Source organism: Ctenocephalides felis, unplaced genomic scaffold, assembly GCF_003426905.1.
Source record: "Ctenocephalides felis isolate EL2017-DRISC unplaced genomic scaffold, ASM342690v1 CF-g0.4_SCAFFOLD_01886, whole genome shotgun sequence".
Classification (NCBI taxonomy): Eukaryota; Metazoa; Arthropoda; class Insecta; order Siphonaptera; family Pulicidae; genus Ctenocephalides; species Ctenocephalides felis.
In genome coordinates, this window is record NW_020538040.1 from 185389923 (window position 1) to 185399789 (window position 9867).

Below are 9867 nucleotides of genomic sequence, written 5' to 3' on the forward strand. Positions count from 1 at the left end.
GTAGATTTTTTGTCAATGCCAAATCGATCGTACTGTGATGGTGCGTCTGTACGGTGGCGTATCTGGTCGGCGTGTCAGGATAATGTAGTTGTGCGTCTGTGGTGTTGTGTTCCGTCAGGTATTCGTAAAGTCTGTTTCCGTTCGCGTTGTTGAAGTTACAGTTCCAAGATGTGTGTTGTGCGTTAAAGTCTCCTGCCATAAGTACAAATCTGTTCGAGTCCAGTAGTCTTTGTAAGTCCGTATGTTCTAGTCTGCTTGCCGGGATGTAAATCGATATTATGGATACTTTTTGACCTCTCTTGTATACATTAATAGCTGTTATTTCAGAACCGCCCGCTGTCAGGTTTGGCACTTGCTCGTGTCTGATGTTAGACTTAATCAAAATCGCAGTGCCGCCCCATCCGCGTGCGTCCGTCTGTCTGTCGTTTCTGTAAACTTTGTAATTGTTCATATAGAGTCTGTCCGTAGGTTTTAAGTGTGTCTCGTTAATCAGTACTATGTCCAGATCGTATTTTGTTATCGTCTGTCTCAGTTCGTCAATGTTGTTTTTAAGTCCATTAGAATTGAAATGCATTATTTGTAAGTCTTGCGATTGGTTTATGGTGATGATGTAAGAAAGTTCAAAATTGTTGTGTATTTGTCGTTATAAGTCATGTTTGTGTTTAGTGTTTTTGTCAGTTTGTATAGCTCACTGAAAATTTGCTTTACCTGGGGATCCGCAAACAGCTTTCGAATCTCGCCCATAGCAGTAAAGAGTCCTTCCGGAGTGTTGAGGTCTGGATCGGGCTGGCTGCAGGCGGGCCGTGTTGGTGGTTGCGATAGTGCAGGCCGGATCTGTGATGATGCAGGCTGAAACCATTGTTCGTGAGGACTGGACCATTGATCTGTATGGTGACGATGAGATAGGGAGTTGAGGATATTCAGGTCGGACGTTGGGACCATTGTTGGTGGAGTTTACAACTGACGAGAAGCTCCTCGTCAGTGGCACTGGTGTTGGTGCTGGTCTATACGCTTGTCTTCTCCTGAGAGCGTCGCTTTCCTTCTTTTCTTTGTAGTTAATAAGAGCGCTGCATTTGGAATAATTTGCCGGGTGTTCGCTTTGCAATTGACACACATCGGTGCCTCATGTGGTAGTTTCTGGCACGCTCCTGGCGCGTGCACATTGAGGCACTTTATACACCTGTACTTTAGGTCACAGGTGTACGATGTGTGACCAAAGTTCAAACATTTGTGGCACTGCAGCGCTCTATTCTGCGGCCTATAGGCCTCCCAGGAGAAGATATGTCCCCCAATATTCGTAATTTGTTTTAGCTCCGACATGTCCTGATTTTTATCCACTACCACTATGTATATGGGCAGCTTATGTTGACTGCCATCTGGTTGTTTCTTTTTATTTGAATCACCTGTTTAATTTTGGCTCCTTTCAGCTGCAAGTCTTCGCAGATCTCTGCCTCAGATGTTGATGGATGGAGCCCAGTTATTGTGATTTTTTTACACAAGTTTTGCTGCATGGAGTAAGTATAAAAAGGGTAGTTACATTCGCGCAGAATGTTTTTGATGTCTTCATGGTCCGAAATTGAATCTGTGAAGATTTTATGCAAATTCGTTTTTATAAACTGATATCGGAAATTTATTTTTGTTGTCTCCCGTATGTAGCGAATAGTCTTTAGTTCCAATTCTGCCTTTAATATAATGGGAGGTATTTTTTCCTCGCTCGACTGGGTTTTCTTCAGTGGTGCTCTCTTAGGTGGTGCTGCCTGTATGCCTGAGGAGGACGGTTGCGGTTCGACAGTAACTTTTTCCGGTTCTTTGTTCTTTTTGCCCTCTTGCGGCGTGTCACCTTCTTATAGTCCTCAATTTCCCTATCGGAGTCCATGTCTGTTCTATCTGATAAAGCATTATATTTATTTTTCAGTGCGCCGCTTGTCTGCACTTCCATTTCATGATTTTTCGACATCTTGTATTTTTCCCAGGCGCCCGCCTGGGAAAATCTCTGTTTTCTTCGGATTCTTCCGCACTGATTTTAATGTTTACCACGTTCACCTTTAAAATTTGGACAGATATAATAATATATATCTAACTTGTAAGTATTAAGCACGGTGCCTTTAAAAAGGCAAGATTTAGAATCAATTCCGGACTTAATACTTATTACACAAAAACACTGACACTTCACTGAAAAACAAATGACAATCGAATCGAGGAACTGAAAGGTTTATTAAATATTATTTTTCCTTTAAAATTTTGACAGATATAATAATATATATCCAACTTGTAAGTATTAAGCCCGGTGCCTTTAAAAAGGCAAGATTTAGAATCAATTCCGGACTTAAAACTTATTTCACAAAAATTCTATTGACACTTCACTGAAAAAAAAAAAAAACAAATGACTTTTCTTTTAAATTTATTATTATATGATAGTTTTTTATGGGCCGATCCCGGCGGTACTGCAATACCGGGCCAACCCGCGGCGGAAGCGGAGCAAGCCCCTGACATTCCGCCAATTTCCAAAAATCAGTTTGATATACTGGATCTGCTATGCAGATACTATCAGATATTAAGCTGATAAGAACAGATACTACACTTTGATCTTAGCCATTCGGCCGAGAAGCGATAAATTTGCGGACAAATACTATTTTTTAAATTCTACAATATAAACAAAATATTCCCAACTATTTCAACGATTCATTTTTCATCTATTTTTATCAACTCTCGCGTCCATTCCCTAACTATTCTTCACCCCCCAAAGTTCTATGAGCGAATGTTCTAATATGGCTGTTAACTCTACTGTCGTTATAAGCCTTTTCTCACATTTGTAAAATTTTACAAAAATATTTATATAAAGTATTTTCTGACACTTGCAAAATTTTTCAAAAAAATATGTTATTAGGAGAACAGACGGTCATATTCATATTAATTTCTTTATCGATAGATGTGTGTTCATACTTATATATATTAAACTCATTTTTTGTCATATTTATATGAAGTATTTTCTGACACTTGCAAAATTTTTCAAAAAAATATGTTATTAGGAGAACAGACGCTCATATTCATATTAATTTCTTTATCGATAGATGTGTGTTCATACTTATATATATTAAACTCATTTTATTGTCATATTTATAAAAAGTATTTTCTGACACTTGCAAAATTTTTCAAAAAAATATGTTATTAGGAGAACAGACGCTCATATTCATATTAATTTCTTTATCGATAGATGTGTGTTCATACTTATATATATTAAACTCATTTTATCGTCATATTTATATAAAGTATTTTCTGACACTTGCAAAATTTTTCAAAAAAATATGTTATTAGGAGAACAGACGCTCATATTCATATTAATTTCTTTATCGATAGATGTGTGTTCATACTTATATATATTAAACTCATTTTTTGTCATATTTATATGAAGTATTTTCTGACACTTGCAAAATTTTTCAAAAAAATATGTTATTAGGAGAACAGACGCTCATATTCATATTAATTTCTTTATCGATAGATGTGTGTTCATACTTATATATATTAAACTCATTTTATCGTCATATTTATATAAAGTATTTTCTGACACTTGCAAAATTTTTCAAAAAAATATGTTATTGGGAGAACAGACGCTCATATTCATATTAATTTCTTTATCGATAGATGTGTGTTCATACTTATATATATTAAACTCATTTTTTGTCATATTTATATGAAGTATTTTCTGACACTTGCAAAATTTTTCAATCCTATTATCGTTATATATAATCTTTTGTTAGATTTGTATAGCTTTATATATTTTTTTTTATTATTATTAATTCTATAGTTTTTATATAATTAATTTATATAGTTAATTTGAAATCAATTATCGATATTACATATCAATATATTTATATATATTTATATATATATATATATTTTAATATGCAATATATGCACATTTTTAAATTTATTATTATATGATGGTTTTTTATGGGCCGATCCCGGCGGTACTGCAATACCGGGCCAACCCGCGGCGGAAGCGGAGCAAGCCCCTGACATTCCGCCAATTTCCAAAAATCAGTTTAATATACTGGATCTGCTATGCAGATACTATCAGATATTAAGCTGATAAGAACAGATATGTAGTTTTTTAGTGAATACTTTAGTCTTAACCATAAAGAATTTCACCTCTAAACGCTTTATTGTCCGTTGCATTATCATGAACATTACCACTCAATTTCTGAGTGACTTTGAACATGGGCAACGCGTATTTAAGCTGAAATATGAGAAAAATATAGTAAACGTAGATCATGAAACCGCCAGCGACGCGATCCGAGTCCATGCCATGTCTGGAATGGAAGGTAAAAAATTAGATATGTTCAGTTGAAATAACTGGAACATTTAGGTTATTTATACATATTTCAGTACTGGTTGCATAATTTCATGCGCAAGCCATTATTCATAGCAACATGCAACTTCAATTATTTCTAGAGGTTAATATTCGATACTTAAGCACCAACACCAATAATATATAAGAGGTTAAGATTAATATTAGTATACATGCCAATTAATACATATTAAGGTTAGATAAGTGAAAGTTATCGTGCAACTTAATATTATGTTGTTAGAATAGCATGCAAAATAATTAGTTATTATCTAGTAATTGTAATCAGTAAACTACTTAAGCTTAGGGTTAGTATACATATAGATCTAAAGGATTAAGGTTAGTTTAAGATTTATCATTCAACTTAATAAGTTTATAACATGCAAAGTTAGTAGTTATTAGTAATAGTAAACTAAGTGAGCTTAAGTTAGTATACATGCAAGTTATGAAATGCAAGTTAATATAATTAGTAACATGCCAATTATATCAATGATTTTATTAAGTGGTGCTATTTTAATAGCTGTTATTCCTGTGGAGGGCGGACATAAATATTTAGCTTGTGTACTGTCTGTGGCCCGTTATGTGTTCGATGTAAATATCTCGGGACCATCTGATCGTGTCGCTAACCATTAGCTTTTTCATTAGTACACAGTATTTCTTCCCTATTCCTAGTGATATCAATGTTCCCACATTCTCTGGGGAGTATCCTCCGAGGGACCCAAGCACGAAAGCATTCAGTTCCGTTTTATATTCTTTCTTTTTGAAGTATTCTGCCAGTGCTGAGTATTTTCGGATTTTCTCAGCTCGTGCCTTCTCAAATGCTGCCTTCTTATTTTCGAAGGCCACCGTGACGTCGACGATTTTGACTTCTTTTTTGCCTTCGTCAACTATCACAATATCAGGCCTTTCGAGTCCAGAGTATCCAGGTATCTGCTGGTTTTGGTATATAATACCATCGTCGGGCTTCTTGGCAGCTTTAACGAGCCGGTTCACAATCGCATCATGCCGCTTCGTCATTGTAGTGAAGTGGGGGGCGGCAGTGATTTAGTACATGAGGTAAGGTCTCGTTGGAATCTCCGCATCTGCGACACTTTTTATCGCCTTGCCCATGTCTTCTGCAACCATTGAGGGGCACGACATTCAGCCTCGCTCTGTGTACGAACCTCCACTCTGCAAATCGCGTAAACTTTCCATCCCGCATGAAGTGGTTCGATGAGTTATACGCTGAAATAATATCAAATGCTTTCCCTTGGTCGGGCTTAGCCAGTAGCTGCTTCAGGTAGAATTTTCTCGCCGCAGTTCTGAGTTTCATTTCGGCATTCTTTCTTTCAACCTTCTCATCGTCCACATACAGTGCTTCGAGTTCTAGCCGGACATTTATTTTCATTTTTAGTCGGCGTACAGCCGCCCTTACTCTTGACCACACAGACGTGATATCGTTCGCCGGTTTGCCTAGTACGCCTTCAAATGAGGAATTTAAGTATTCCGTCATCAGTTGTGTTGTCGGTTCTGTTCCGGTTCTTTTTCGTACAACTTCTTTCAGTGCGTCCAAGCTTGACTTTGCTAGTGCTTCATCCCTCGATGTCATAATTCTTGTGGCGTGGACTATCTGTGCAATGTCGGCAAGCACGCTTGTGGGCAACATGTTAAAGCCTCCTTCCTTGTACGGAATGTACAGTATCTCCGCACTTGCTCTCTGAGGGAGATTAGCCCATTTTTTGGCGCATTTCTTGACTTTTTTATCATAGCTATTTAGCGCTTTCTTTGCCACACTTCCGTTGCGCAGGTGGAATTCAATCTGCGGCACGATAAAGGTATTAACTGCGTCAAATTTTTGCCATGGTGCCAATGGTGCCTTGTCGATTCTGTCCAAATGTTTCATCATATTTTCAATGACATCTTCCGCCGATCTAAATGTCTGGAATCCCGTGGGGACGCCCAAATATTCGTAGCTTTCTTCGCTGGTCAGGGATTTTAATTCATTGCTGCCTAACCGAAACTTGGTAGGCGAGGCCGCGTGATTTTTGCCATCCACATGTAGAGTGGCGCACTTATTTGGATTGAATTTTAGTCCTGCCCAATCTGAAATTTCCAGCGTTAGATCTAACAGCTTTTGTAGGCCGCTTTCTGATGTTGCCACTAGAACTATGTCATCGGCGTATGCCAAAACATTTACTTTCTGGCTTCCCACTTTATATGTTTCCTCTGATTCCTTTAGTGTGCGAAGTAATGGTTCCAGTGCCAGGTTGAAAATAATTGGAGATAGAGGGCATCCTTGTTTCACTCCTGCCCGTATCGGTATCTCCTCAGTCATGCCATTGCTAGATTTGATCTTGGTAGTACATTCTTGATATACCCGTTTGATAATAGCAATGGATTCTGTTCCGAGACCCGTCCATTGCAAAGCTTTGAACAGAGTCGAGTGTGGCACAGATCCGAATGCATTTCTGAGATCCAGCCACGCCACGCATGCTTCTGTTTTCCTTCGACGGGCATCCTGTACAATAGTTTGTAGAAGAAAATTATGCTCGCTGCATCCTTCGAATGGCATAAATCCTTTCTGGGAAGGCGATATGCGATTGTTTTCGATGGCCCATTGCGCCAATCTACCTGCGATCGTTGACGCATATAGTTTCCCAAGTGTATTGGAGAGCGCAATCGGCCTCCAATTTGATATGTCCATTGGGTCGCCTTTCTTTGGTATTAATACCGTCTCTGACTGGTTCCAATTCCGGGGAGTGTAGTCTAATCTTCGTGCTGTGTTGAACACGGCAGCAGCAATATAACTTCCCGGGTCTATCTTTTTCCACACGTTGTACCGGATGCCGTCAGGACCTGGCGCGGTATCCTTGCACCTGTTCAGTCTTTTCCATATCTCATCCGGCGTGAATCTGGAAATCAGCGGGTTATCACATGTAGCGGCTTCTAGTGTTGGAACCACCTCTGGAATGTCAGTAGTTACGTGTCCCGTTTCTCCGTACGTAGCCAGAAAATGTTGAAACAGTTGTTCAGTATTTATTACGCAGCGGCCATTGGAATTCTCTTCTGTCACTTGTCTGTAGGCTCGTTTCCTATTCCGGCGGTACAATTTTTGTAATCTGGCTGCTACCGCCGGATCGAACTCGTTGGTCCTATTTCTGCGACGCCTTTCATATTGACTCCGCGGTCTTGGTTGTTCTAAAATTGCCGGCTGTTCATCGTTCTTAGAGTCAGTCTGGTGTATAAGGCGTCTAACAGAGACTCAAATTGCTCTGGGTCGTTTACTTTGTTAAGTGCAGCTGCCATCTCCACCTGTAATATGGTTAAAGGTCTTTCCTCTTGCCTTTCTTCAGCAAACTCTACACTATTCAGACTAGCTCCTGCCGGTATTCCTTCTGGAATTGTGGGCAGGACATTTGTTGGTCGTGAAGCTGATGTGTCATTATTCGTTATCTCGCTATCGCTTGAATTGGAACGCGTTCGCCGAACGCGTTGAGCGACATAGGACGCGGCGTCGTTTTCTACAATGCCTTCCGTCTCGTTTCGGCATGTATTGTTTCTTGACACATGCCTTGTTGCTTGCCTCAACGTGTAAAATTCTTCCTTACAGCATCGGCAACGAAATTTTAAGGATGCATTTCTGTTATGCGTATTTCTGTGGTGCCTAAGTAGCCCATTATGGCTACTGAAATGTTTTGGTGCTCCTTGGCACGCCTCGCAATGAAATCTTACTGTCAGGGGAACGTCTATGAACACTAAATTGTTCCTATTCTCGACCTCTACTGGGATTGCAGAGCTTGTTTCCGACTTCATGGCTAGAATACAGTTGGTTAGTAATCTTAAACCTAGAGGGCTTTGCTACTGGCTACTGAAGTGCTAACTTGTCCGATCGCTAGGTGAGCGTACGCAAATCTGCGTAGCGATGCGGGGAGTCAATCGTACGAACGAGATCACCCACACGTCATCGATTATGTATGGACACTAAAACAGTATTCCTTTAGATCAAGGGGGCGCACCTGAAGAACTCCGAACAACCCTTAATATAAGGGAGCGCACAGGAAGTTTCAGGAGTCTTCAGTGTTCGATTACGAATCAATCAAGGGGGCCTTTTTCAAGACTCTTATAGAAATCGTCTATATCGGGATTCAATCACTCAAGTGTGAGATCGCCCTATGACAGATTTCGCCCCGAACTAATTTGCGTAGTTTGAATTTCCTTGGTCCAAGGGGGCGCGCAGTGGGTGCTCCGGGGGTCCTCAATTCGCAACACGAGGATCAACCAAATCAAAAGATTTGGGATCGCTCATGCGAAGAGTGCCACGTCCGAGACAACCGTGCCACAACTCAGCCCAGATAGGTTTTTGAGGGGGCCCCCCGTCGCATAGGGCTCCGGGGATCACCGCACTAATAAGCGCAGGATCACCCTACCTTTTGCAAGGGGCACACACCTCGTGCCTATACCGCTGGGACGGAAATGCCAAGGCAAACCGTACAAGCCACCAAGTCTAACACTCAATTCGTAGAATCAAGGGGGCGCCGCTCTGAAAAGAGCAGTCACTCCCAGACTCCACGAAGAGTCTCGACAGGGGGGCCCCCACCTAATCCTACCACTACCCTGTACCTTAGTCCCGCTCCGCTCCAGTCCTTGTCCCGCATCAGTCCCGCTCCAGTCTCGCTCCAGTCCTCGTCCCGCTCTGGTCCTGTTTCGCTCGGTCTCACCTAGGGCTCCGGGGGGCTCCGCTTCCGACGACCTCGGCACAAAATGACCAAAAACAAATATAGCCTTTTTCTTATTTCCTAATCAGAGAAGCCGTCTAATTAAGCTGATAAGAACAGATACTACACTTTGATCTTAGCCATTCGGCCGAGAAGCGATAAATTTGCGGACAAATACTATTTTTTAATTCTACAATATAAACAAAATATTCCCAACTATTTCAACGATTCATTTTTCATCTATTTTTATCAACTCTCGCGTCCATTCCCTAACTATTCTTCTTCACCCCCAAAGTTCTATGAGCGAATGTTCTAATATGGCTGTTAACTCTACTGTCGTTATAAGCCTTTTCTCACATTTGTAAATTTTACAAAAATATTTATATAAAGTATTTTCTGACACTTGCAAAATTTTCAAAAAAATATGTTTTAGGAGAACAGACGGTCATATTCATATTAATGTTTTCTTCTTATCGATAGATGTGTGTTCATACTTATATATATTAAACTCATTTTATCGTCATATTTATATAAAGTATTTTCTGACACTTGCAAATTTTTCAAAAAAATATGTTATTAGGAGAACAGACGCTCATATTCATATTAATTTCTTTATCGATAGATGTGTGTTCATACTTATATATATTAAACTCATTTTATTGTCATATTATATAAAGTATTTTCTGACACTTGCAAAATTTTTCAAAAAAATATGTTATTAGGAGAACAGACGCTCATATTCATATTAATTTCTTTATCGATAGATGTGTGTTCATACTTATATATATTAAACTCATTTTATCGTCATATTTATATAAAGTATTTTCT

The 9867-nt window shown here is 39.5% G+C and overlaps 2 non-coding genes and 1 pseudogene across 2 annotated transcripts; all 3 read right to left on the reverse strand.

Annotated features, from left to right (window-relative positions):
* Window positions 1-2419: 2419 nt before the first annotated feature.
* Window positions 2420-2612, reverse strand: LOC113378891. Its single transcript, XR_003367240.1, has one exon. It is a non-coding gene; the product is annotated as a U2 spliceosomal RNA (small nuclear RNA).
* Window positions 2613-3946: 1334 nt separating this feature from the next.
* LOC113378892 lies at window positions 3947-4145 on the reverse strand. The gene has a single exon (XR_003367241.1). It is a non-coding gene; the product is annotated as a U2 spliceosomal RNA (small nuclear RNA).
* Window positions 4146-9080: 4935 nt separating this feature from the next.
* On the reverse strand, window positions 9081-9199 carry LOC113378893 (annotated as a pseudogene).
* Window positions 9200-9867: the final 668 nt, after the last annotated feature.